This window comes from Pongo abelii, chromosome 3, assembly GCF_028885655.2.
Source record: "Pongo abelii isolate AG06213 chromosome 3, NHGRI_mPonAbe1-v2.0_pri, whole genome shotgun sequence".
In the NCBI taxonomy this organism is placed as follows: domain Eukaryota; kingdom Metazoa; phylum Chordata; class Mammalia; order Primates; family Hominidae; genus Pongo; species Pongo abelii.
The window spans coordinates 98310132-98336725 of NC_071988.2; positions in this window are offsets into that span (position 1 = coordinate 98310132).

Sequence of the window (26594 nt, forward strand, 5' to 3'; positions counted from 1 at the left end):
AATCCTATAAATATACAATTATACATACATTTGGAAGAATTTTAGAACATTTAGAAAACTCCCAGAATCACCTAGCTACTGGTGGTACTAGGATGCAAACTGAGCTTGAAAAGAAAAGTCGTGCTCTTAATCTTTTTCCTATGCCATATAAATTCCTCAACCTGACTTCCGAAGTGCTCTACAAACTGCTCCCCTGCACCATATAGTCCAATCTCAGCTTATGTTTCTCTCTACATCAAACAGAGGGAGAGTTTCCTAATGCACCATAAACACACCATACTCATTCCAGTTCTTACCCTTTCCTTTTGCACTTGTAAATTTTTTCTCCTGTCATCTGATCAAATTCTCTTCTTGAGTTAAGGAATGGCTCCAGAATAGAATAAAGCCTTCATAAAATGCTATAGTTTTTTTTTTTTTTTTTTCTCAGAGCCTATAAGACCACTTACTGTCTGCCCCATTCATTTTCACATTCACTCATGAAGCGCTTTGGATTTTTATTTAACTGTTACATCTAAAATTGGTGTGTATTCGTCCCAGAAGAAAATATTGAACATTTTTATTTGTCAGGCCCTATGTAAGGGCTGAGAATACAAAGATGGGTACAATTCAGTCTCTGAGCTTACAGAGTTTAATTCAAGGGGAAAGCAAAGGTGTAAACTAAAATAATATACTCTGATAAGTGGTAATATTGGAAGGTGACATTGCAGTGATACTTCACTTCAATAATTTTATGACTGCAAATGTACTGAGGATAAGGGAGCCAGGTTTCTCATTGACAGAGAAACAAGTTACAATTAAAGAAAGAGAGAAAACCCTGGGAGTAATGTCACTCCAATAGCAAAGAGCCCACTAGTGCCCAGTTGTTGGTTTAGAAACCAGCAGTTTTGCTTCACTTTATGATGGGATACATCCTGAGAAATGCATCATTAAGTGATTTCATTGTTGTGTGAACATCAAAGAGTGCACTTACACAAACCTTGATAGTATAGCCTACTGCACACCTAGGCTATATTGTATAGCTTGTTGCTTCTGGGCTGCAAACCTGTGCAGCATGTTACTGTACTGAATACTGTAGGCAATCGTAACATAATGGTAAGTACCTATGTATCTAAACATATAAAATGTACAGTAAAACTATGGTATTATAACCTTGTGGGACCACCATCCTATATGTGGTCTGTCATTAACAGAAACATCATGTGGCATGTGATTGTACTTAATTGATCAGTCCTCTTGTGTGTAACCAGTTCCCCTAACTGCCACCAGCCTCTCACCCTGAAAATTCCTTCCTTACCCTGCTTGGGCTATGATTCCCTACTGTGGGCCACCATATTAGTCTATTCTCACAGTACTATAAACAACTACCTGAGACTTGGTAATTTATGAAGAAAAGAGGTTTAAGTGAATCAGTTCCGCAGGCTTAACAGGAGGCATGACTGGGATGCCTCAGGAAACCTACAATCATGGTAGAACATGAAGAGGAAGCAAGCAGCACCTACGTCACAAGGCAGCAGGAGAGAGAACGAAGTGCCACACACTTGAACCATCAGATCTCATGAGAACTCACTATCATGTGAACAGCATGGGGGAAATCCACCCTCATGGTCCAATCACCTCCCACCAGGACCCTCCCTCAACACATGGGATTACAATTTGATGTGGGATTTGGGTGGAGACAGAGAGCCAAACCATATCATTCACTTCTTAACACACACACACACACTTTCCTCCAGTCGCTTCTTTACACACACACACACACACACACACTCTTTCCTCCAGCAGCTGGGGTTTCTTCAGCCTTAGCTGAATCACACCCCAGCAGGGGCCCCCAGTGAGGTTTTGGCATCCCTTATGGGTTTCCTACTCACACTATGGGGACACACACCTTGCTGGGCCCCAGTCTAATAGGTTTTGGATTGAATTACTTGGGAAGTGAACAACTAAATAGAAGGGAACAAGGGAAGGAAAGAAGAGCATTTCTAATTTTACAAATATATTATCGGTCACATTCCCTTTTTGTATTATACTTGAACCTTTGTCTTTAATTCAGATTTTTCCTGCGAGAGATTCCCAGAAATTGAATTACTGGGTCAAATGTTATAAACCAAATAATTTTTTAATTTTTATTCCTGCCGGCAATATAACATCACTGTCTATTTTATTCTAAACAGCTTTGAATGTTATATCTAATTTTAAAGGCATTTTTGTTAATTTGTCTTCTTTTTTATAAATTATTTTTGGCCTTTTACATTTTGGGATTTTAATATTTTTAGGTGGATATGTTAATGATATTAACACTTAGCCATATTTATTGCAAAAAAGATTAATTTTTAAGCCATAACTAGCTTCTTTCGGTCATCCTGCATTTCTACTTACCTTTCTTTGCTGCCAATAAATTTTCAGGTAGGTGCACACTAAAGGGAATATTACTCTAAGAAAACGTGAAATTGGGAAAACAAGTGGCCTGTTATAAAGCCATTTAAATATATAGTATAATTTTTAAAAATTAGTTATTTGTAGATCACTATTATCCTTTTTGTTTGATAGATTTAATTTTCTCGATTATTTTTTACTTTATATAATTCGAGGCTTTGGTGGTAATGTTATAGTACCAGTGAAATGAATTTTTCATCATTATAAAGTTTCTTTTATCTTTCATATATTATTCTAACCTTACAGTCTACTTTAATATAGAGATGCCAGTTTTCTTTTGGTTGGTATTTGCAAGATATAACATTCTTTAACCTTTTATTTTCAACCTTTCAGTATCCTTATGCTTTAGGTGGGTCTTTTGTTATAAGAATCAGGGCTGGGCGCCGTGGCTCATGCCTGTAATCCCAGCATTTTGGGAGGCTGAGGCGGGTGGATCACCTGAGGTCAGGAGTTTGAGACCAGGCTGGCCAACATGGTGAAACCTTGTCTCTACTAAAAATACAAAAAAATTAGCTGGGCCTGGTGGCGCGTGCCTGTAATCCCAGCTATTTGGGAGGCTGAGGCAGGAGAATTGCTTGAACCCAGGAGGTGGAGGTTTCAGTGAGCTGAGATTGCACCATTGTACTCCAGCCTGGGCAACAAGAGTGATACTCATCTTGAAAAAAAAAAAAAAAAAAGAAAAACAATCAGGATCCCGGCAGGAAATAAATGGGCAATTGTATTAGTCCGTTTTCACACTGCTGATAAAGAGATACCTGAGACTGAGAAAAAAAAGAGGTTTGATTGGACTTAACAGTTCCACATAGCTGGGGAGGCCTCAGAATCATGACGGGAGGCAAAAGGCACTTCTTACATGGGGGCGGCAAGAGAAAATGAGGAAGATGTAAACGCAAAAACCCCTGATAAAACTGTCGGATCTTGTGAGACTTATTCACTACCATGAGAACAGTATGGGGGAACCTGCCCCCATGATTCAAATTATCTCCCACCAAGTCCCTCCCACAACACGTGGGAATTATGGGAGTACAATTCAAGATGAGATTTGGGTGGGGACACAGAGCCAAGCCATATCAGCAATGCACACAAGATGTTAAATGAAAAGAGTTTAATGAAGGAATTCTTTAGAGAGCTATGGACAGCATTAAGGGAACCAATAAAAGATTTTGAAATGCCCAGCCATTAGTAACCAGGAAAAGCCTTTATACATGTAGCCCTGAAGGGTCAAAGAGGAGAGAGTATTACTGGAACCTAGCAAAAGCTGTTGCTGGGAGAGGGGCCCCTGGCAAGAGGTGTGGTCTTACGTAGATATAACCACTGAAAAACTCTGGCCCAGCTGGGAGGGAAATTAGAAGAATTAATACCTTGGCTTCTGTTTCCTCCCACCATGTGATCTTCTGCCACCATCTGCTATTGGCCAAACCCAACCAGAAGTTAAAGGACAAAGGAGCTCAGGTGAGCAGAGTACAGAGTGGGACACAAAGCCAGACAGAAGGGTGGAGAAGAGCCAGCACACATGGAGGCAGCTGATGGCTGGGTTTTATTGTTGTTATCCAGTCTAATCATTTACAAATTTTTAAATGGAGCATTTAGTCCATTTGCTTACATTTATTGAGATTACTAGTATATTTCTACCATCTTTTTGGGTATCATACTTCATCTGTTTTTCTTCTCCTGTCATGACTGCTTTTTGATTATTTGAGAAATTTTTCTCATTCCATTTCATTTCTATTATTTTAATGGTTACTTTAGAAATTTATTATATACTATCTTTAACTTCCTCCTAAACAACAGGAAGATCTTCGGAACATGTTTATTCTCATTATCCCTCCTCTGACATATGCAAACATTTTTCTTGGGTATTTTTAACCCAATAAGATATTATTTGTTGTTGTTTTATATAGTCACTGGTAGATTTGCTAACTTTATTTTCTCATTATTTATCCTTGCATCTTAGACTTTTCATCTTTCATCTCTTTCCCTCTTTCAGTCTTTTGCAATGTCCTCTATTGAGATGTATTAGTGATAAACTCTTTCCACCTTTCGTTTCTTTCTTTTTTTTTTTGAGACAGAGTCTCACTCTGTCACCCAGGCTGGAGTGCAATGGCACAATCTCTGCTCACTGTGACCTCTGCCTCCCATGCTCAAGTGATTCTCCTGCCTCAGCCTCCCAAGTAGCTAGGATTACAGGCGCTTACCACCATGCCTGGCTAATTTTTGTATTTTTAGTAGAGACGGGGTTTTACCATGTTGGCCAGGCTTGTTTTGAACTCCTGACCTCAAATGATCTGCCTGCCTCCCAAAGTGCTGGGATTACAGATGTGAGCCACCACACCTGGCCTGCCTTTTCTTGTTTCTAAAAATGTCTTAATTTTACCCTTATTATTGAATGACATTTTTTTTTGCCACGTATATAACTCTAGGTTGACATCTTCAGAGATATTATTCTATGGTCTTTGGGCTTTCATACATTTTTGGGGTAGGGTGGGGGGAGAAGGGTCTTGCTCTGCCACCCAGGCTGGTGTGCAGTGGCACAGTCTCAGCTCACTGGAGCCTCGACCTCCTGGGCTTAAGTGATTCTCTCAACTCAGCCTCCTGAGTAGCTGGGACTACAGGTGTGCACCACCATGCCTGGCTAATTTTTGTATTTTTTTTTTTTTTTAGCGTCAGGATCTCACCATGTTGCTCAGGCCGGTCTCAAACTCCTGAGCTCAAGTGATCTGCCTGCCTTCACCTCCCAAAGTGCTGAGATTACAGGTATGAGCCACTGCACCCAGCCCATGCATTTCTTGAGAAGTCCGCTATCAGCCTAATTGTCGTTCCTTGGAAGGACAGATTTTAAAATATTTTCTTTGTTTCTGGAATGTTGCGGTTTCACATGATATGCGTAGGTGTGGATTTCTTCTTATATATCCTGATGTAAATTGGGAATTCATGGATTATTCTTAAACTATTGATTGGTACTTTTCCATTGGTTCATAAAAATTATCAGATCTTATCTCTTAAAATATTGCTTCTGACTCACTTGTACTCTCTCCTCTTTGGAACTTTGAATAAGTATATATGGGAGCTTTCTTTCTATTCTCCGTTTTGTTTAACCCCTTTCATATCTTCCATCATTTTGACTATGCTGCGTTCTATATAATTTCCTCAGGTCTACCTTCCAGTTCATGGGTTTTTTGTTTTGTTTTGTTTTGTTATTTTTGAGACAGAGTATTGCTGTCACCCAGGTTGGAGTGCAGTGGCATGATCTTGGCTCACTGCAACCTCTGCCTCCCAGGTTCAGGCGATTCTCAAGCCTGAGCCTCCCGAGTAGCTGGGATTACAGGTGCCCACCACCACACCCAACAGGTGCCCACCACCACACCCAGCTAATTTTTGTATTTTTAGTAGAGATGGGGTTTCACTGTGTTGGCCAGGCTGGTCTCAAACTCTCAACCTCAGGTGATTCATCCACCTCAGCCTCCCAAAGTGTTGGGATTACAGGCGTAAGCCACTGTGCCTGGCCTCAATTCATATTTTTAAACACTTCTTTTTATTCCTTTACATTGTTATGGGCTGAATGTTTGTGTTTTTGTCTCCCCACTCCCAAATTAATATGTTGAAATCCTAACCCCCAATATGATGATATTAGGAATGTCTACGGAAGGCATGCAAACTAACTTCTCTAATTTCTCATGGTTTATTCACAAGAGTGGTCACCCCCCACTTTTTACAAGTCAGCGGCACTTATTAGGTACTATCTTACCTATGTTGTATCCTGCCTGCTTCCAAAGGGCATTTCAGGATGCTTAGAGGGAATACACTTCATCAACATGAACCATCCTGTTCTGTTGAAGTTTTGGGTCTCATTGCTCATCACTGTGAAGGAGCAAAAAGCCAGGGTTGATCAACTGGACCAAGTTGGTGTTCTACACCATCAACCTGCCCAGTGAAGCAGATGGAGACCTGGTGTCTTCAAGTAGCAGCATCCAGCATTTGGGTGAATCAATTCTGGGAATTCACTTTGTTTATCCTATTTCACTGAGTCATTTTTTTAAAGAGGCAGTTGGTAAGCGAAATAAATCTTTCTATAAATGGAAGAAACATTGGGAGGAATTTTCAAATTCATAATTATGAAGACTTCTTTACAGATTTACCCAAAGACTTTCTTCCTAACTTTAAAATTTTTAAATTACATGTGAAGTACCTGGGTTTAAGCTATTCTCCTGCCTCAGCCTCCCAAGTAGCTGGGATTATAGGTGTGTTCCACACCCGGCTAATTTTTGTATTTTTAGTAGAGACGAGGTTTCACCGTGTTGGCCAGGCCAGTCTCGAACTCCTGACCTCAGGTGATCTGCCCGTCTTGGCCTCCCAAAGTGCTGGGGATACAGTCATGAGCCACCATGCCCGGCCTCTGGAGGCCTTTTCTTTGTGGTTCTGGAAAGTGTGGAGGAGAGCAAGTCCAGCTCTAGGCACCTCCACACATCTCTTTCTGTGTTCTTCCCTGTATTAGTCAGCAGAGGCTCTGCTGTGTTGCAGCAGTGATCAAATTAAAACCTCACTCAACTAACTCATGCAAAGTCTGCTATAGGGACAGCAGCTTTCCAGGGAAGCTCCCTTCCAAGTGGTAATGGAGGGATACAGGTTGCGTCCATCTTAACAGCTACTGTACATGGAACACTGGCTTTCAGGGACACTGAAGCAGGGGATGAACTCACACATGCTCTTAACTGCCATAGGCTGGAAATGACACACATCACTTTTACTCCCAGCTCACTGGCTAGAGCTCATCACATGGCCCCAGCTTAACTTCAAAGGAGGTGCTAGGGCATCTTCCTTTGTGTCCAGGGAGAAGAGGAAAACCTCTTATGATGAGCACTAGTAAGTTTCTACCATATTCCCACTCCTCTAATGTTCACCCATGCACCCATGCAGTGATGACCCCAAGGTCTTCAGCTTGTTTATGACTATCTCTGTACCCATTCTTGAGGACTAACCCTAGCAGTAATGAGACAAGATAATTCCCTTGACCTTGATCCCCTTCATGGGTGGGAACTTGAGTGGCTCGTTTCACTCAGCCCACTGTTGGCCACTCCTCATGAGAGGGGGTGTACAAGCAAGCGAGTGCAGGAACCAGAGGGAGCAAATGCTGGAACTGGCTGATCACTCCTCTCTGGCAGGAGCAGGCTCTGTGTGGGCCCTGCAGCAGCATCCAAGCCCCTGCCCTGGGTTCTTGTCCAGCATCCAGGAAGAATGAGGTCACACAAACAGATTGAAGGGTAGTGTATGTGGAAGATTTTATTGGGCGATAAAATTGGCTCTCAGCAGGATGGGGAATTGGAAAGGGGATGGTGTGGGACCTTTCCCTGAGGCCGCACTGTGTGAAGTTAGCTGCCTTTATCAGTAGCCTCCCATGCTCAGTTGCTGCTTCTCTGATCATGGCTCAGCCGCTTATACCCCTGACCTTCAGCAGCTTGTGTTGCTCTGCCAGCTGAAGTCTTTTTATGGGCACAGGATAGGGGTGTAGCAGGCCAAACAGGCAACATTTGGGTGGAAAAATGGGGTCAGCTGTTTTTACTTAGGACTGCAGCATTCCAGGCTTAAGGGTGGGGTTTAGCCAGGAGCCCAGCCATTCTGTATCAGTAAGTTCTCTGAGACAAGTTAGAGACTAAGAAAGGAGAGGGTTTGGAGAGTGAGGATGACATACGGAAGGGATCTAAGTCTTTCAGTTGGTAAGATTCCCATGCTAGAGAAGGAAGAAGCCAGCAGGAACCAACTTTCCTTTCCCCAAACCTATTTACCATCTGGCCTGCAGTGGTATGATAGATGGTGAAACTGCCTTTGCAAAATTATAACTGAGGAAATTATGACAGTGAAAGAAATCAGACCTAACCAACTCTATCTTGCTTCTAACCCTTAAGCTGTCCTTATTCATTCCTGGGTGGGCGTAGGCCGAACTAACTTTGGGAAGGAATTCAGTTCATGGTTTGACTCCAAAACAAAATTGATAACAGCCCTTTGTGGAAAAGATCTCTTCTTGCCTGGGATCCAGTCTGCCTTTGCAGGAATAACAAATTAGCTACAAGTTTAGAAATTACAATTTAGGGGTCATGCAGCCTCTGGCTCCAAGAGTCTGAATCTCCCCAAATTGCTCCTGGGGATAATATCACTATTTTAAAACCTAAGATCAATGCTTGAGATATTTTGCAGACCCTGCACTTGATGGATCAGCTGACACCACCCAGTTCGGTAATCTGGCCCAACCAGTTCTGCCATCATACCCAGGAACAAAAGACATTAAGAAAACCTAACTTTGACCCACTATGATTCCATCTCCGACCTGACTAATCAGCACTCCCCACTTCCCAAGCCCCTACCTGCCAAATTATCTTTAGAAACTCTGATCCCCAAATGCTCAGGGAGACTGATTTGAGTAATAATAAAAACAGCCAGCTCTGCATGAATTACTCTTTTACGATTGCAATTCTCCTGTCTTGATAAGTTGGCTCTGTCTAGGCAATGGGCAGGGTAAACCATTGGGCATTTACAGTGGGGTAGTGGAACTCCCCATCTGATCTTGCCACTGTGTAATGAGGAGGTCTTGGGGATATGAGCCCAAGGTGGTTTGGGTACAGTTTACTTTTATACATTTTAGGGAGACATGAAACGTCAATCAATATGTGTAAGATGTATATTGGTTCAGTCCAGAAAGGTAATGAGGATGGTGGAGGAGTTCTTGCCCATGAGCATCAATTTCCTTTTCCCCCCCCAAGCTTTACAGAGGTAAAACTGACAAAAAAAAGTACAGATATTTAAGGCATGTAATGATTTGATATGCATACATGTTGTGAAATAATTACCACAAAGTAATTGACATATCCATAAGCTTACATAATTACCTTTTTATTTTAAGGGTGAGGACACAAGATTGATTCTCAGCAAATTTCAAGTATGTAATGTATTACTGTTAACTGTAGTCATCATGCTGTATATTAGGTCTCCAGAATTACTCATCCTGCAGAACTGAAACTTTGTACCCTTTAACGAACACTTCCCTGTTTCCCCAACCCTTCAGATGAGTGGTGACCACTCATCTACTCTCTTATTTCAATAAATGCAACTTTTTAGCTTCCACATGTAAGTGATGTGAAAAGAAAATAAATCTCGGACTTATCATTAAGCCAGAGGGAAAAGTCAAGCTGGGAACTGCATCAGGCAAACCTGCCTCCCATTTTATTACTAAGTAAGATAGCTACAAAGATAAAAAGCTAAATACTTCCCTCACAATTTCCCCACAAGGAGATTACCTGTGGGCCACCAGGTCTTTACCCTAAAACAGTTCTGTTGAATTTCACCTTGGCAATGTAAATTGATGGCTTATCTTCACAGGAGCAAGAAAAAGGACAGAACTCAAAGGCATCCCTCTGCTCACCTGAGATAAATGCCTGTCTGATTTGCCTCCTCTGTCCCATTGTTTATGTAAAAATCCGTATTCACTGAGCCAGACTAAGGCTTAAATGACAATTCCTCTACCCCCTCTCACACGTAAGTTGTGTATTCACTGAAAGGCTCATCAAAATCCCAAAAGAATGCAACCGTTTGTTTCCTGTCTACCTATAACTTAGAACCCCTCCCCACTTCAAGTTGTCCTACTTTTCCAGACTGAATGAATATACATCTTACACATATTGATTGATGTTTCATGTCTCCCTAAAATGTATAAAAGTAAACTGTACCCAAACCACCTTGGGCTCATGTCCCCAGGACCTCCTGAGGCTGTGTGACAGGTGTGTCCTTAACCTTGGCAAAATAAGCTTCCTAAATTGATTGAGACAGGTCTTAGATACTTTTGGGTTAACAGTGATATCATACGACGTTTATCTTTTTGTGATTGACTTGTTTCTTTCAGCAGAACGTCCTCTAGGTTCATTCATGTTGCTGCAAATGGCAGGATTCCCTTCTCTTCTAAGGCTGGAAAATATTCCACTTGTGTGTATTCCAACATGTATTCATTTGCATTCATATATAAGTATATATATTCATTCATCTGTTGATAGACACTTAGGTTGACTCTGTGTCTTGGCTATTATGAATAATGCTTCAGTGAACATGGGATTGCTGGTATCTCTTCAAGATAGTGATTTAATTTCTTTTGCATATATACCCAGAAGTAGAACTGCTCAATCATATGGTAGTCACATTTTCAGTTTCTTGAGGAACCTCCATAGTCTAGAATAGCTGTACTAATTTACATTCCTGCCAACAGTGTTCAAGGGTTCCCTTTTCTCCACATCCTTGCCAATAAATGTTATCTTTTGAGCCTCAATATCTGAAGAGGGGAATCTGATTTCTAGCTAGTCCCTGAGAGAATAAACAACAATGTAGGGAATTTTTGGAAATAGGGAAGATGTATCTTTTGTTTGTTTGTTTGTTTTTGAGATGGAGTCTCGCACTGTTGCCCAGGCTGTAGTGCAATGGCACGATCTCCGCTAACTGCAACCTCCGCCTCCCAGGTTCAAGCAATTCTCCTGCCTCAGTCTCCCGAGTAGCTGGGATTACAGGCACCTGCCACCACGCCCGGCTACTTTTTTGTATTTTTAGTAGAAACGGGGTTTCACTACGTTGGCTGGGCTGGTCTTGAACTCCTGACTTTGTGATCCGCTCCCCTTGGCCTCCCAAAGTGCTGGGATTACAGGCATGAGCCACCGTGCCTGGCTAGGAAGATTTATCTTTAGAGGTCTATGAATATTCTGTTTATTTGCTTCCAGAGTATCTCATACCTATTTATCTCCACCTCCCCCATGCCAGCTTTTCCTCCCACATCACATATGTAGTTATTTACACTCAGAGTGCAAATACAAACACATATGCAGAGTCAACTTCAGAAACTCTCTTTCTAAATTGTTTTACTTTTTCCGCCAAGTCCAAACTTCCTCAGCTCTGATGGAGCCAGATGATTATTCATGAGGTAAATACCTGGTATAATTCATGGTTATGAAAGCATTTATTGATTCATAGCTTAATTTATATGTAATTGATGAGCAAATGTTTTTTGTTAGGCTATTAATTTCATTACGAGTGTTTGGGCTTATATATCCTATGCAAAAAGATCTTTGTGCTTTTCTCGTTGGTCTCTATTCCCCAATTTTCTGATTTCATACCTTCAGTATACCATAATATTTTGAGCAACCTATCCCTCTCCCTCCAAAAAATAGGGCTCCTTGGACATAATCCAGCTCCCCACTCTGTGGACATGTGTGGTTCCCTGAAGATTATAGACAGAGAGAAAGTGGTTGCCACACAGTTTCTCTAAGTCTAGGAGAAAGTATGATGAAATCCACAGTGTTAAAGAGGCATTCAGAGGGCTCTGTGCTCTCTCACTGAAGCAATACAGTTACTGTGGTAGTAACCTTATGAGACTCCAACCTCAGTTCCCTTCTGCCTTTCCTCTATGTATATCTATACTGAATGAGGCCAATTTTTTCATGTGCATTAAGGCAGATATGCAAAAATGAGCTCATCTTAGGCTCCTCTTCCCTATCCACAGCAGGGTGTGCCAAGCCCAATATCTCAGTATTCTAAGATTCCAGAAACGTGTTCTGTAAACATCAGAACTTCCAGACTTCTATCTTCAGCAGGAAGGTGCTCCGCCTCCTGGGCTCAAGAGATTCTCCTGCCTCAGCTTCCCAAGCCTAGGATTACAGGCATGTGCCACCACGCCTGGCGAATTTTGGTATTTTTAGTAGAGACGGGGTTTCATCATGTTTGTCAGGCTGGTCCTGAACTCCTGACCTCAGGCGATCCACTGGCCTCGGCCTCCCAAAGTGCTGGGATTATAGTTGTGAGCCATAGTGCCTAGCCAAAATTTTTTTTAATTAGCTAGGTGTTGTGGTGCATGCCTGTATTACCAGCTACTCAGGAAGCTGAGGCAGGAGGATCCCTTCAGCACAGGAGAGTAAAGGCTGCAATGAAGTTTTTTCTTTTATCTTCTCTCTCTCTCTTTTTTTTTTTTTTTTTTTTTTTTTGAGACAGAGTCTCGCTCTGTCGCCCAGGCTGGAGCGCAGTGGCGTAATCTCAGCTCACTGCAACCTCCACTTCCTGGGTTCAAGCAATTCTCCTACCTCAGCCTCCCAAGTAGCTGGGATTACAGGCACTCCATGCCTGGCTAATTTTGTATTTTTAGTAGATGGGGTTTCACCATGTTGGCCAGGCTGGTCTTGAACTCATGACCTCAGATGATTACCCCACCTCAGCCTCCCAAAGTGCTGGGATTATAGGCATAAGCCAACATGCCCGGCCAAAAACATTGAACATAAAAAGTATGAAAGATGTAGTTATTCTGAAGTAAAACAGACCACTTAAGGATTTATTATTCCCCTTTCCCAACACTGTAGGACCTTTGAGAGGTCCAGTGACTTCACTTGGGCCCCCAATAAGAGAGGTGTAAGGCTAGGATCTCTGGGTTCTCAAGCTACTTTTTTGACCACAAGATCACACTTCCTTCCTCTTTTACAACTGGTATGCAGAAAAGAATATATTATAGAAGCAGCTGGTGTGGTAACACAGAGTATGATGGAAAACATCACGTTATTTAGCAAGAGTACAAAATAAAATCTGAATTTACATGGCTCTTTTAAGAAATTGTTTTGTGGATTTGATAAGTAGCTCTCAATATGTAATTTAAATAAATGAAACAATTTATTACAAACCTACCATATGTTAGGCATGGTGGTAAGTACTGGAGATACAAAGAATATGCAAAATGAAGTTCCCACTATCATGTATTGAAAAGAAGAACAAACCACAGTGTGTTAGACATTATTATTGCCTAGCCCAGATCCCCCTTATAGCCTGGGCCATTCATCCTTCAGCTGCTCAAGTGCCTGGGCCAACAGCTTATAGCTGTGACTTTCTCCAGAGGCTTGACTTTGGCTAAATGGACCCACCTCACTGGAGGCTCCTGAGACATTACACCCCACTCCTCTCCAAGGGTGACCAAGGACCAACTTGTTTCTACTCTCCAACACTCTTCCCTCCCACCCCAGACTTTTCCTGTTGCTCAGCTCCTTTTTATCTGGCTCTTCCCTTTCCTTACAGATTTTTTCTAAAGAGCATTCGCTCAAAATACAAACACTAGAACCCCTTCCTGAGGCTCTGCTTCTACAAAACCCAACCTAAGACAAGAAGTGTTGCTGTAAGTCACAGATAAGTCTCCTAGACACATTGTCTAGGGAAGGATCTATAACAGGTCTGTAAAAGTTTTTATATACCCCAATATTTCCTACTGAGACAGGATGTTTCCTTGATCTCCTTGACCCCCTTTGTGGGCAGGAACTAGAGTGGCTTATTTCACTCAGCCTGCAGTCCATGAATGTCTAAGTGTTAACAGCTCAGTGAAGGGTCAGGGTGACAGCCTCCTGCACCTGCCATTTTTGACACCCGAGTTCTTGTTCGGTGTCCAGGAAGAATCAGGTCACACAAACTGTGTGAAGGATGGTGAATGTGGAAGACTTTATTGAGCAGTGGAAGTGGCTCTCAGTGGAAGGGGAGCTGGAATGGGGATGGTGTGGGAAGAAGGTGATCTTTCCCTGAAGCCCAGCTGTCTCTGGCTGGGCTCCCCTCTGAAATCACACCATCTGAAGCTAGCCACATTTATCCGTAGTCTCTAACGCTCAGTTGCTGCTTCTCTGCTCACCTCTCAGCAGCTTGTATCCCTGCAGGTCAGCTGCTTGTGTTGCTCTTTTCTTCTTTTTTTCCTGCCAGCTGGTCTGGTTTTATGGGCACAGGGTAGGGGATGGGGTGGGCGGAAAAGGCAGTCAATTGGGTGGAGAAATGGGGTCAGCTGCTTCCACTTAGGGCTGAGGTTCCAGGCTTGAGGGTGGAGTTTAGCTGGAAGCCCAGCTCTTCTGTATCAGAGTCAGCTGCTTTCACTTAGGGCCAAGGTTCCAGGCTTGAGGGTGGGGTTTAGCTGGGAGCCCAGCCCTTTTGTATCAGGGTCAGCTGTTTTCACCTAGGGCTGAGGTTCCAGGCTTGAGGGTGGGGTTTAGCCAGGAACTCAGCCGTTCTGTATCACTATTATCTAAAGGACATTTAACATGATTGAGCTATCTCACACCTTCTCTATCTTTTCCTCTAAAGACTGAGCAATCCAGTTTTTAAAACTTTTTTTCTTTTTAATTTTTATGGGTATATAGTAGGTTTATATATTTATGGGGTACATTAGATACTTTGATACAGGCATGCAATGCAGCATAATCACATCATGGTAAATGGGGTATCCATACCCTCAAGTGCTTATCCTTTGTGTTACAAACAATCCAATTACACTTTTAGTTATTTTAAAATATCCAATTAAATTATTATTGACTATAGTCACTATGTTGTGCTATCAAATACTAGGTCTTATTCTTTTTTTTTTTTCTGAGATGGAGTCTCACTCTGTCACCCAGGCTGGAGTGCAGTGGCGGCATTTTGGCTCACTGCAAGCTCCGCCTCCTGGGTTCACGCCATTCTCCTGCCTCAGCTTCCCAACTAGCTGGGACTACAGGCGCCCGCCACCATGCCCAGCTAATTTTTTGTATTTTTAGTAGAGACGGGGTTTCACCATGTTAGCCAGGATGGTCTCGATTTCTTGACCTCACGATCCGCCCACCTCGGCCTCCCAGTGCTGGGATTACAGGCTTGAGCCACCGGGCCTGACCCAGGTCTTATTCTTGCTATTTTCTTGTACTCATTACCCATCCGCACTCCCTACCCACCCCAACTAACCCTTCCCAGCCTCTAGAAACCATCCTTCTACTGTCTAGCTCCATGAGTTAAATTGTTATAATTTTTAGCTCCCACAAATAAGTGAGAACATGTAAAATTTGTCTTTCTGCGCCTGGCTTATTTCACTTAATATAATGATCCCCAGTTCCATCTATGTTGCTGCAAATGACAGGATCTCATTATTTTTTATGGCTGAATAGTACTCCATTGTGTACCACATTTTTCTTTATTCATTTGTCTGTTGATGGACACTTAGGTTGCTTCCAAATCTCGGCTATGGTGAATAGTACTGCACTAAACATGAGAGTACAGATATTTCTTTGATATCCTGATTTCCTTTCTTTTGGGTATATACCTAGCAGAGGAATTGCTGGATTGTAGGGTAGCTCTATTTTTCATTTTTTGAGAAACCTCCACACTGTTCTCTATAGTGACTGTACTAATTAATATTCCCACCAACAGTGTGCAATGGTTCGTTCCCTTTTCTCCATATCCTTGCTAGCATTTGTTATTGCCTGTCTTTTGTATATAAGCCATTTTATCTGACGATCAATGATGTTGAGCACCTTTTTGCATACCCGTTTGCCATTTGTATGTCTTCTTTTGAGAGATGTCTATTCAGATCTTTTGCCTTTTTTGCATTTTTTTTTTTTTTGAGATGGAGTGTTGCTCTGTCGCCAGGCTGGAGTGCAGTGGCAGGATCTCGGCTCGCTGCAAACTCTGCCTCCCGGGTTCAAGCAATTCTCCTACCTCAGCCTCCCGAGTAGCTGGGACTACAGGCACATGCCACCATGCCCGGCTAATTGTTGTATTTTTAGTAGAGACAGGGTTTCACCACGTTGGCCAGGACGGTCTCCATCTCTTGACCTTGTGATCTGCCTGCCTTGGCCTCCCAAAGTGCTGGGATTACAGGTGTGAGCCACTATGCCTGGCCCTTTTGCCCATTTTAAAATAACATTATTAGGTTTTTTTTCCTATAGAGTTGTTTGAGCTCCTTATGCATTCTGGTTATTAATCTCTTGTCAGATGAGTAGTTTGCAGATATTTTCTTCCATTCTGTTTGTTGTCTCTTCACTTTGTTGATTGTTTCCACTTCTGTGCAGAAGCTTTTTAACTTGCTGTGATACCATTTGTCCATTTTTGCTTTGGTTGCCTATGCTTATGGGGTATTACTCAAGAACTATACGCCCACACCAATGTATTGGAGAGTTTCCCCAATGTTTTTTCTTAGTAGTTTCATAGTTTGAGGTCCTAGATTTAAGTCTTTAATCTATTTTGATTTGATTTTTGTATATGGTAAGAGATAGGGGTCTAGTTTTATTCTTCTGCATATAGGTATCCAGTTTTCCCAGCACCATTTATTGAAGAGACTGTCCTTTCCCTAATCTATGTCCTTGGCACCTTCATGGAAAATGAGTTTACTGTAGGTGTATGAATTTGTTTCTGGGTTCTCTGTTCTGTTCCATTGGTCTATGTATCTGTTTGTATGCCAGTACCATGCTGTTTTGGTTACTATAGCTCTGTAGTATAATTTGAAGTCAGGTTATGTGATTCTTCCAGTTTTGTTCTTTTTGCTCAGGATAGCTTTGGCTATTTTTTTTATTTTTTTGTGATTCCTTATAAACTTTAGGATTATTTTTCCTATTTCTGTGAAGAATGCCATTGGTATTTTGATAGAGACTGCATTGACTGTATATATTGCTTTGGGTAGTATGGACATTTTAACAATATTGATTCTCTTAATCCATGAAAATGGAATATCTTTCCTTTTTTTTGGCATTCTCATCAATTTATTTCATCAGTGTTTTATAGTTTTCATTATAGAGATCTTTCACTTATTTGGTTTACCTCCTAGGTATTTAATTTTATGTGTGGCTATTGTAAATTGGATTACTTTTTTCATTTCTTTTTCAGATTGTTCATTGTTGGCATATAAAAATGTTATTGCTTTTTATATGTTGATTTTGTATCCTGCACCTTTACTGAATTTATTAGTTCTAATAGTTTTTTTTGGTGGAGTCTCTAGGTTTTTCCAAATATAAGATCATATCCTCTGCAAAGAAGGATAATTTGATTTCTTCCTTTTCAATTTGGATGCCCTTTATTTCTTTTTCTTGACTGGTTGCTTTAGCTAGGACTTGCAGTACTTGAACAATCTAGGTTTGCAATGTGACCTTTTAGTTAATATTTCTTGGAGGAATGGATATTCTTCAGGGAATGGATTATCAGAATAGAATGGTAAATATATAAGTAACTACATGAATGATATGTGTGACAGCACTTTCCTACAATTGTGTGGTCATTGAAAGCCATTTTACTCAAAAAACATCTCCCCATGGTCCCTACAGAATTATAGAATAAAAACTATATATAGGTGGAATCCCAGCACTTTGGGAGGCTGAGACAGGTGGATCACCTGAAGTCAGGAGTTCGAGACCAGCCTGGCCAACATGGTGAAACCTCATGTCTACTAAAAATACAAAAATTAGCTGGGTGTGGTGGCAGGTGCCTGTAATCCCAGCTACTTGGGAGGCTGAGACAGGAGAATCACTTGAACTGGGGAGGCGAAGGTTGCAGTGAGCTGAGATCTCACCATTGCACTCCCACCTGGGTGACAGAGTGAAACTCCATCTCAAACAAACAAACAAACAAAAACTCTATAGAACGAAACTGATAGCCTTATAGTATAGGCAATCATACTTAGTAAAGCTCTAAAAAGGTGTTGTGTGATTCAGCTATTATGTTCCTTATTCATGCATCTCAACCAATGAGTTTGTGACTGCATGATAAAGAACAATATCAATGCAAATTTTCTTACTGGTGGCTCCTCCTCCTGGCCATTCTCTTTAGTCTCGCAGGCTGGTCTCTTCCGAAGCTATCATATTCTCCCCTTTAACTCTCTTTTTTAGCTAAGGCATAAATATTCAATTACCATCTTAAATGTTTATATGAGATTAAATGATTAGAGACAAAATTAAAATATTAGAGCCATCTCCTAAATGTGCCTTTCCTCCCAAACTGCAAGAGAGATGATTGCTTATTTATAGATAAAGACAGGGCAGTAATTAAGAATCAATGGAGGTTACAAGTTAGCAGAATAATAACTAACCCTTAGTATGGCCAGCTGCTATTTTAAGAGCTTTGCCTTATTGTTTAATGTTCACAGTAACCATATGAATAACTAATATTATCAACCCCTTATTACAGATGAGGAAACTGAGGCACAAAAAAGAGCTTAAGCAGGTTTCCCAAAATCTTCCAACTACTGACTGAAGGATTTAAACCTGGGAAGTCTGGTTACGACTCGTTACAGAGTCCATAGCCTAACCACTAACACATACTACCTTTTTGTGTGGGAAATAAAAAAGACTTAAAACTTAAGATCTTCTGAGTACAGATTTTACAGCTGACAGAGTGAGCTAGAGGGACTGACAGAATAATTTATAATCTCATCTTAGTTACTGTACTATAATTACAGACAGAATTTTAGATTAAGTAGGTCAGTTTCTAGGATGATTTATAACCTCTTCAATGAAAAGGGAGTTGAAAGTATGAGTAATACATATTAAAATAACATGTAAATACCAATGTTTCCTTTTTAAGAAACAGTTCTTACTGGATGTTTGTATATTTGCGTCTTAAGAAAACACAAACCGCAAATTTTAGAAAACTCTCATCTTTGAAAGTTCCCAGAGAGCTTATTAAAAATGGAATTTGTTCATTGCCTAGAGTATTGGAAGGTGTTGCACAAATGCAGACTCTAGGATTTTGCATGTCTTGCATCTGGTTTATAATGTTATTTATTATGCAAATAACACAGTATGACGGCTACAATGTGAAAATACAGAGACAGTAGTTGCCAAGCAGGTCTGGAAAACGTAAGACTGCCAGTTTGGTATAAAAACAGAAGGAAAGGCCAAGTGCTTTATTTTATAGGAAAAGATTTGCATTGTCAGTAGTTTAGGGATTGACAACCTGTCTTAATGTTATCTTTTTTTTTTTAAGTTGGCTGCTACCATTAGAACCACTTCTTGAAAATAAAAAATTATGTCTAGTAAACATTTATCTTATTTAGAATGGTCAAAAATATCAGACCATTAAAGCTGTAATACAAGTTTCTTTTCTAGCTGTTTTAATGGAGAGAAAGACTATGACATATAACAAATTTTGCCTGAGTGAAAGGAAAGAAACAGGTCTGGAATATGGGGTATTGTGTGGGGTATGGCAGACCTTGGTGGGGTGACAAAAGTGGGCTCTGAGAAGCATAAAGCAATGGGCAGTGAGAGATCTGAAAAGGAAGAGATTTATCCAAACAGATTTTGATATTATTGCCAGGCAACAGCAAGCTAAATTTTTGCCTGCTTGCCTGCCCGCCTGCCCACCCACCCGCCTGCCCACCTGCCTGCCTAAGGGGTAGATCTGGAATTTTTTTTTCCAAGGCCATGAGAGAGAGCCTCATCTATTTGGGATCACTTAAGAATTGTTTTGCCTAATGTGGGAAGACAAATTGTTCATGGTTTGCAGTGGACATCCCTTGGCATCAGCCAAGTAATAAGGACCCCCCCACCCACTCAACTACCCGCACCTGGTGATCCATGGTGCTAAGACTAACTCCTCCCCAACCCCACACTACCACATCATCATTTCCATTTTGTATAAGATGGTTCCTTGACTTTTTCTCCTAGCTGCAGTTCATTGTACCAAGAGTGACTATTGACCTACGCTGGACCAATCTGAGCACTTTCTCTACAAATTTGGTATTAAGGTGGATAAGGAGTAGAGGCAAGGATGAAGAAAGAGAAGGAGGGAGATTGATTCAATTTCCTTATGAGACAGACCAGTAATCTACACACTTGTGAGTTGTGTGTGGCCTTATTCTGCCAAGCAGACGGGGAAACAGAGTAAGTTGGGGTGCGTGGACAGAAGAATGTGATGGTTACATAGAAACACAAATGGGAGGCACAGAGGAAATCAGGCCCACATGTCCCTTATGCTTCCATCAGATACCCCTGCAGTCATATCATAAATTCTCCTTGTTTGCTTCACTTAATTCAAGTGGATTTGGTTTTTGTAACTAAGAGGCTCCCAACTAGATACACCATTTTCTCCTCTTTATCACCCTAATGCTATGAAGTTCAATTCCTTTTCTCTTTTTGAAAGAGGAGGAAAAATCGACAAATTCTTCAGCTATACAGTTCCCTTGGGCTTGTGGCCTCCATATGGATTATGGAACATAAAAACCATGTCAACTTTGTTATCTCCCATCGCGCCTGATGTTTGGAGCCATTATCGGTACATATGCTTAAATTGAAAAATAACAGTTTAAAACCGAGATAGTGATGTGAAAGCACCTGGCAGGTTGCCTTTCCCAGTAAATATGATTTAGATGCCATTGGATACAAAGAACAGAGGCTCACTCAAGTTTTTGTTTTGTTTTGTTTTTTGATAGTGGGTTTTTAGAAAGATATACATAGACAAAAAGAATCTCAGCTACAAGCTAAGGCCTGACATTGCAGTTCTAAGCCCTAATTTTTCTTTTTTTTCTTTTTTTTTTTTTCGAGACGATGTCACCCAGGCTGGAGTGCACTGGCCCAATCACAGCTCACTGCAGCCTCCAATCCTGGGCTCAAGCAATCCTCCCACCTCAGCTTCCTCAGTAGTTGAGACTACAGGTGCATGCCACTATGCCCAGCTCAATGTATATGTATATGTATATGTGTATATATGTGTGTGTGTGTATGTGTAGTGCGCGTGTGTGTGTGTATGTGTATATATATATATATATATATATATATATATATATATATATATAAAAAAGCTGGTCTCAAACTCCTGACTTCAACTTCAAGCCATCCTCCTGCCTCTGATTTCTCTAGATAATATCTGTTTTGGAAGAGCTCTTGCATTAATGTCCTCATAATATCCTGGTTTATATGAGCCATTATATTGAATGTCTTCAGTCCAAAGTCATGGCTAGGAGCTGATGAGGATGGTGGGTGTCATGGAGGGTCCGTGTGGTCTCATGATAGATCATGACAGCTGAGAGCTGCCTCCCCAGGAGGGACCATCAACATGAGTGTCTTGTTTAATATAACATTCAATAAATCCTCCTTTCTTCCTTTCTTTCCTTTCTTATTTTCCTTTTTGTATCCAGCATAGTGATCTGGGGAAATCTCTTTCTAGAACAGGAGAGAAAGTTCCAATCTTTCACATTTATGTGGTCCTGACACACATGCAAATTTTTCAGAAGACCACTGTGGCCTGGTATTTTTTCATTTGTTGTGTGCAGCAGTTTTGAGTGGTCTGTGTGAGTTTGGGGAGATCCTTTCTGGAGTCTGTGAGGTCAAAATTATTTTTACTATAATACTAAGATGGTATGATATTTTGCTGTTTAACTTCATTGACCTTTGTACTAATGGTGTAAAGAAATGGTGGTTAAAATTGCTGGCAGCCAGGCATGGTGGCTCACACCTGTAATCCCAGCACTTTGGGAGGCCGAGGTGGGAGGATCACTTGAGCCCAGTAGTTTGGGACCAGCCTGGGCAAGACAATGAGACTGACCCTGTCTCTCAAAAAAAAAAAAAAAAAAAAAAAAAAATCTGACATCTGAGTACGACTCAAGGCAGTGACACCAGACCATACTAGAAGTCATTGTATTTTGTCACTAGTGCAGTAGCAGTAAAAACAAAGTTTTAAGAATGTGCTTGGCAAGGCACCATGACTAATGTCCGTAATCCCAGCACTTTGGAAGGCCAAGGTGGGCAGATCACCTGAGGTAAAGCGTTCAAGACCAGCCTGGCCAACATGGCAAAACCCTGTCTCTACTAAAAATACAAAAATCAGCTGAGTGTGGTGGCATGTGCTGGTAATACCAGCTACTCGGGAGGCTGAGGCAGGAGAATTGCTTGAACCCTAGAGGTGGAGGTCGCAGTGAGCTGAGATCACGCCACTGCACTCCAGCCTGGGCAACAGAGGGAGAGTCTGTCTCACACACAAAAATAGAATGTCCTTGATTTCTAAGCAGAAGAAAGGTCCTATAAGAATAAAATAAATAAATAAATAAATAATTGTAAGCCACAGCAAAAACATTTTTTTTTTCTTCTTGAGACAGAGTCTTGCAGTCTTGCTCTGTCACCCAGGCTGGAGTGCAGTGTGATTTCAATTCACTGCAACCTCCAACTCCCAGGTTCAAGCGATTATTGCACCTGAGCCTCCCGAGTAGCTGGGATTATAGGCACACACCACCATGCCTGGCTAATTTTTGTACTTTTAGTATAGACAGGATTTCACCACATTGGCCAGGCTGGTCTCAAACTCCTGACCTCAGGTGATCTGCTCGCCTAAGGCAAAAAGATTGTTTTTTAAGTAGAAAGAAAGAGAAAAGAAAGCAATATCCATGATGGTGCCATAAAATTATTGATTTTATAAATCTCGACCTTGGTTACACATTTAAAAATATTCTATGTAAAAAAAGGGGAAGTCTGGGGAGGCTGGGGGGGGAGTGGATCACCTGAGGTCAGGAGTTCGAGACCAGCCTGGCCAACATGATAAAACCCCGTCTCTACTAAAAATACAAAAAATTAGCTGGGCTTGGTTGTGCATGCCTGTAATCCCAGCTACTCAGGAGGCTGAGGCAGGAGAAATGCTTGAATCTGGGAGGCAGAGGTTGCAGTGAGCTGAGATCATGCCACTACACTCCAGCCTGGGCAATAAGAGCAAAACTCTATCTAAAAAAAAAAAAAAAAAAGGAAGTCTGCATAATGTGTGTCTGCTACATAAGGTCATACAATAGCTGTCTCCAGAAAAAGTGCTTTTACAATTGTTTGAGACACAAGCTGAACTAGCTGCTGCTTTCATGGAATATTATTTTTATTTGGGAGAATGGCTGGCAGAAAAATTGGCTGTTGAGACTTGAGTATTTGGCAGACATCATCTCAAAAGTACATGAAGTGAGCCTGTCACTTCAAGGAAAAAAACTTGAAATAATACAGTATTTATTGCCAATGTTAAAATTTGAGTGAAAATCAGAATTTTAGAAAATTTGTACCCACCACTAAGAGCTTGATAGTTTGTCAATACTTTTAACACTTTGCTGTTGAGATCAGTGGTGATATTAGTGGATATAATTTTTTATATTATCTAATGAAGTATGTCAACGTTTGGAAGATCTGTACAGCTCAGTGAACCAACATATTGCAGATGACTTTGTAAAGTCCTATGTTGTAAAACAATGCATGAGTAAAAAGAGCCACTCAAAATGCAATGCAAGATAGACCAGTGGATCTCATTGTAACAGGGTTATTAAAGTTCACTGCATGGTTTCAGATTCCACATTATAATTAACCTTTAAGTAACTACTACTTTTTGAGTTTTAATTTGTCAAAGAAACATTTCCACAATTATCTGAAAAGGCCACTAAAAATACACATTCTTCCCTTTTCTTTCTTTTTTTTTTTTTTCTGGTGTAAAGATATATATATTTAGGCCGGGCACGGTGGCTCACACTGTAATCCCAGCACTTTGGGAGGCCGAGGTGGGCGGATCACCTGAGGTCAGGAGTTCGAGACCAGCCTGGCCAACATGGTGAAACCACGTCTCTACTAAAAATACAAAAATTAGCCAGGTGTGGTGGTAGGCATCTGTAATCTCAGCTACTCAGGAGACTGAGGCAGGAGAATCGCTTGAACCCAGGAGGTGGAGGTTGCAGTGAGCCGAGATCGCGCCATTGCACTCTAGCCTGGGGGACAAGAGTGAGACTTCGTTTCAAAAAAAAAAAGAAGAAGATATATATATTTAGAATTAGCCAGCCATAATCAGTTTAGATGATCCCAATTCTGTTGGCAACATCCAAAGCACTGCGATCAGGAGCCAGTTGAATACATGCCTTCTTCTCGCCATCAGGCATGATCAAGGTGTTGACTTTGGCCACATCAGTGTCATAGAGCTTCTTTATAGACTGTTTGAGGTGATGCTTGTGAGCTTTCATTGTGGTTCATCCACAGTGAACACAAGTGTGTTGTTGTCCTCTAGCTTCTTCATGGTGGAGTCAGTGGTCAGTGGGAACTTGATGATGGCAGAGTGGTCAAGCTTGTATCTCCTGGGGGTGCTCTTCCAAGGATATTTGGGCTGCCTCCAGAGTCGCAGTGATTTGGGCTGTCAGAAGGAGGATGATGTGCGGATCTTCTTTTTTTGTGGCTGTGGATGCCTCTCAGCGCCGCCTTCTTGGCCTTCAAAGCCTTTGCTTTGGCTTTGGCTTTAGGAGGGGCAGGAGTTTCCTTCACCTTCAGTGACATCTTGTGAAAAGGGCCACTCCTCCGTTTTCTAACACTATCTGTGTGGGGCCAGATTTTCTTCATATGTTGAAATAAAAACACATATCACAACAGCATAAATGCAGAAGTAGATATGAGAATCCAGTTATCTTTTTTCATTTTTTGAGATAAGGCCTCACTCTGTCACCCAGGCTGGAGGGCAGGGGTGTGAACATGGCTCACTGCAGCCTTGACCTCCTGGGCTCAAGTGATCCTCCCACATCAGCCTCCTGAGTAGCTGGGACTACAGGTGCATGCCACCATGCCTGACTAATTAAAAATAATTTCTTTGTAGACACAGGGATCTCACTATGTTGCCCAGTTGTCTTGTATTATTCCAGATATTAAAAAGACTTACCAAAATGTAAAACAATGTTTCTCTTCTAATTTTTTTCTTGGAAAATATAGTTACGTTTTATAAAAATATGTTATTTATGTTAACTAGTAGTGGGGTTATTATTATTTTAATAAAACTAATTTTTAAAATTTTAAGAATTTCTCAGTTCTGATTTTAAATGCTGTAATATATACTATTTACATAATCTAAAGTTCTTTGAGTTCCTCAGTGGCATTTAAGAGGTGAGGCACTGGTGTGCTGGAGCTGGCTGGTCCTGCTCACGAAAGCCAATCATATGCATCTCTTTCCAATTCTGCATTCAATGACATCATATTGGTGCCTTGAAATTGGCCACAGGGATGTATTTACAAAACGGAAAACAGCAAATGATACGAATTGGAGCTTTTTAAAAAAGTTGCTTATTAAACATAGACCAGTATGCCATTCTGTAAAAGAATCCTGAAATCAAAATATTGGTGAAACACTGGTCTATTGGCTACCTCTATTTCTCTCCTCTGTCCCCTACCCACAGGGAATCTTCCTGAATCATTCTTTCATTTGTTCAATAAATATTCGTTGAATGTCTCTATTTTCTAGGCATTATGCTGGGAAATGGAGATGAGAAGATGAATAATTTAGGAATGTATTTGTCATCATAGAGTTCTTTGTTTAGCAGGGACGTGTGATAATGGTTGTGCTAGAAGTTGTTAATGGTAGTAAAATAGGAGAGAAATTTCCAACCTAGACCAGGGCATGGGGACAGAGGAGGGAATCCTAGGAGGGTGTCTGTATCAGTTAGCATCCAATCAGGAGATAGAAACCACACTAAGAGAATTTAAAAGAAGAAATTGTTAACCAGGTACAAAGTTGTTAACTAGGTAACCAAAAAGACAAAAGGAAAACACTAAGTTATTATTGGAAGTAGCAATTGCAGGAAGCAGCTGCCACACTGAGGCTGGTGGAATAAAGACACTGGAATTACTAAAATTTAGAAGCTTGAGTACAGTCCCATGGAGCTGAAATTCAGATATCAGAAGATGAGGCACTGCTCAACTGGTACTGTTGTCTCTGAGGTGGGACAAAATGAGGATGGTTCTGCAACTACAGGAAAAACTGCAAACTGAGTTAAGCTGCTGCTACGAGAGAAAATAATGTGTCTACTAGTGTGAAGAAATAATGCTAGGGTAAGGCTCACAGGCATAAAAAGCAGGGAGAGAGAAAACATGTAAGAAGTCCCTTCACCCTCCTCCCCGCCTTCAGTATCCTTCTAGAACACACCAATAGCAGTACCTAACAGGAAGCCAGCTGGCAAAGCAGAAATGTGGTTTGAAGAGTTCCTAAACCAGCATTATTAAGCAGAGTTCAGAAGGGTGCATTTGCAGCTGAAAGATAATGGCTTGGTAACTAACACAGTCTATCTCTTGGCAACTCAGCATCCATATTTACCCAACTATATGTATTCAATCTTCTAACCACCAACAAAAAGAACTCTACATTTCCACCCAAGATTCAACTATCCTATATATGAATGAAGACATTTTTACCTTCTCCCAAAATGAAAAGATACAAAGTGCTAATACTCGTTGAATCAATTTCTGGGATACAGTCATACCACTCATCTCTTTAGCATGTCAGTTACTCCTCAAATTCAGTCATAGTCTCATCTGAATGTTCTTCTGCTAAAGACTAATTTGCACAGTTAACCTCTAGACAAACTTGTATAAAATAATAAGGGAAAGAAGGAGAGAGAGGGAAATAGTTTCTCT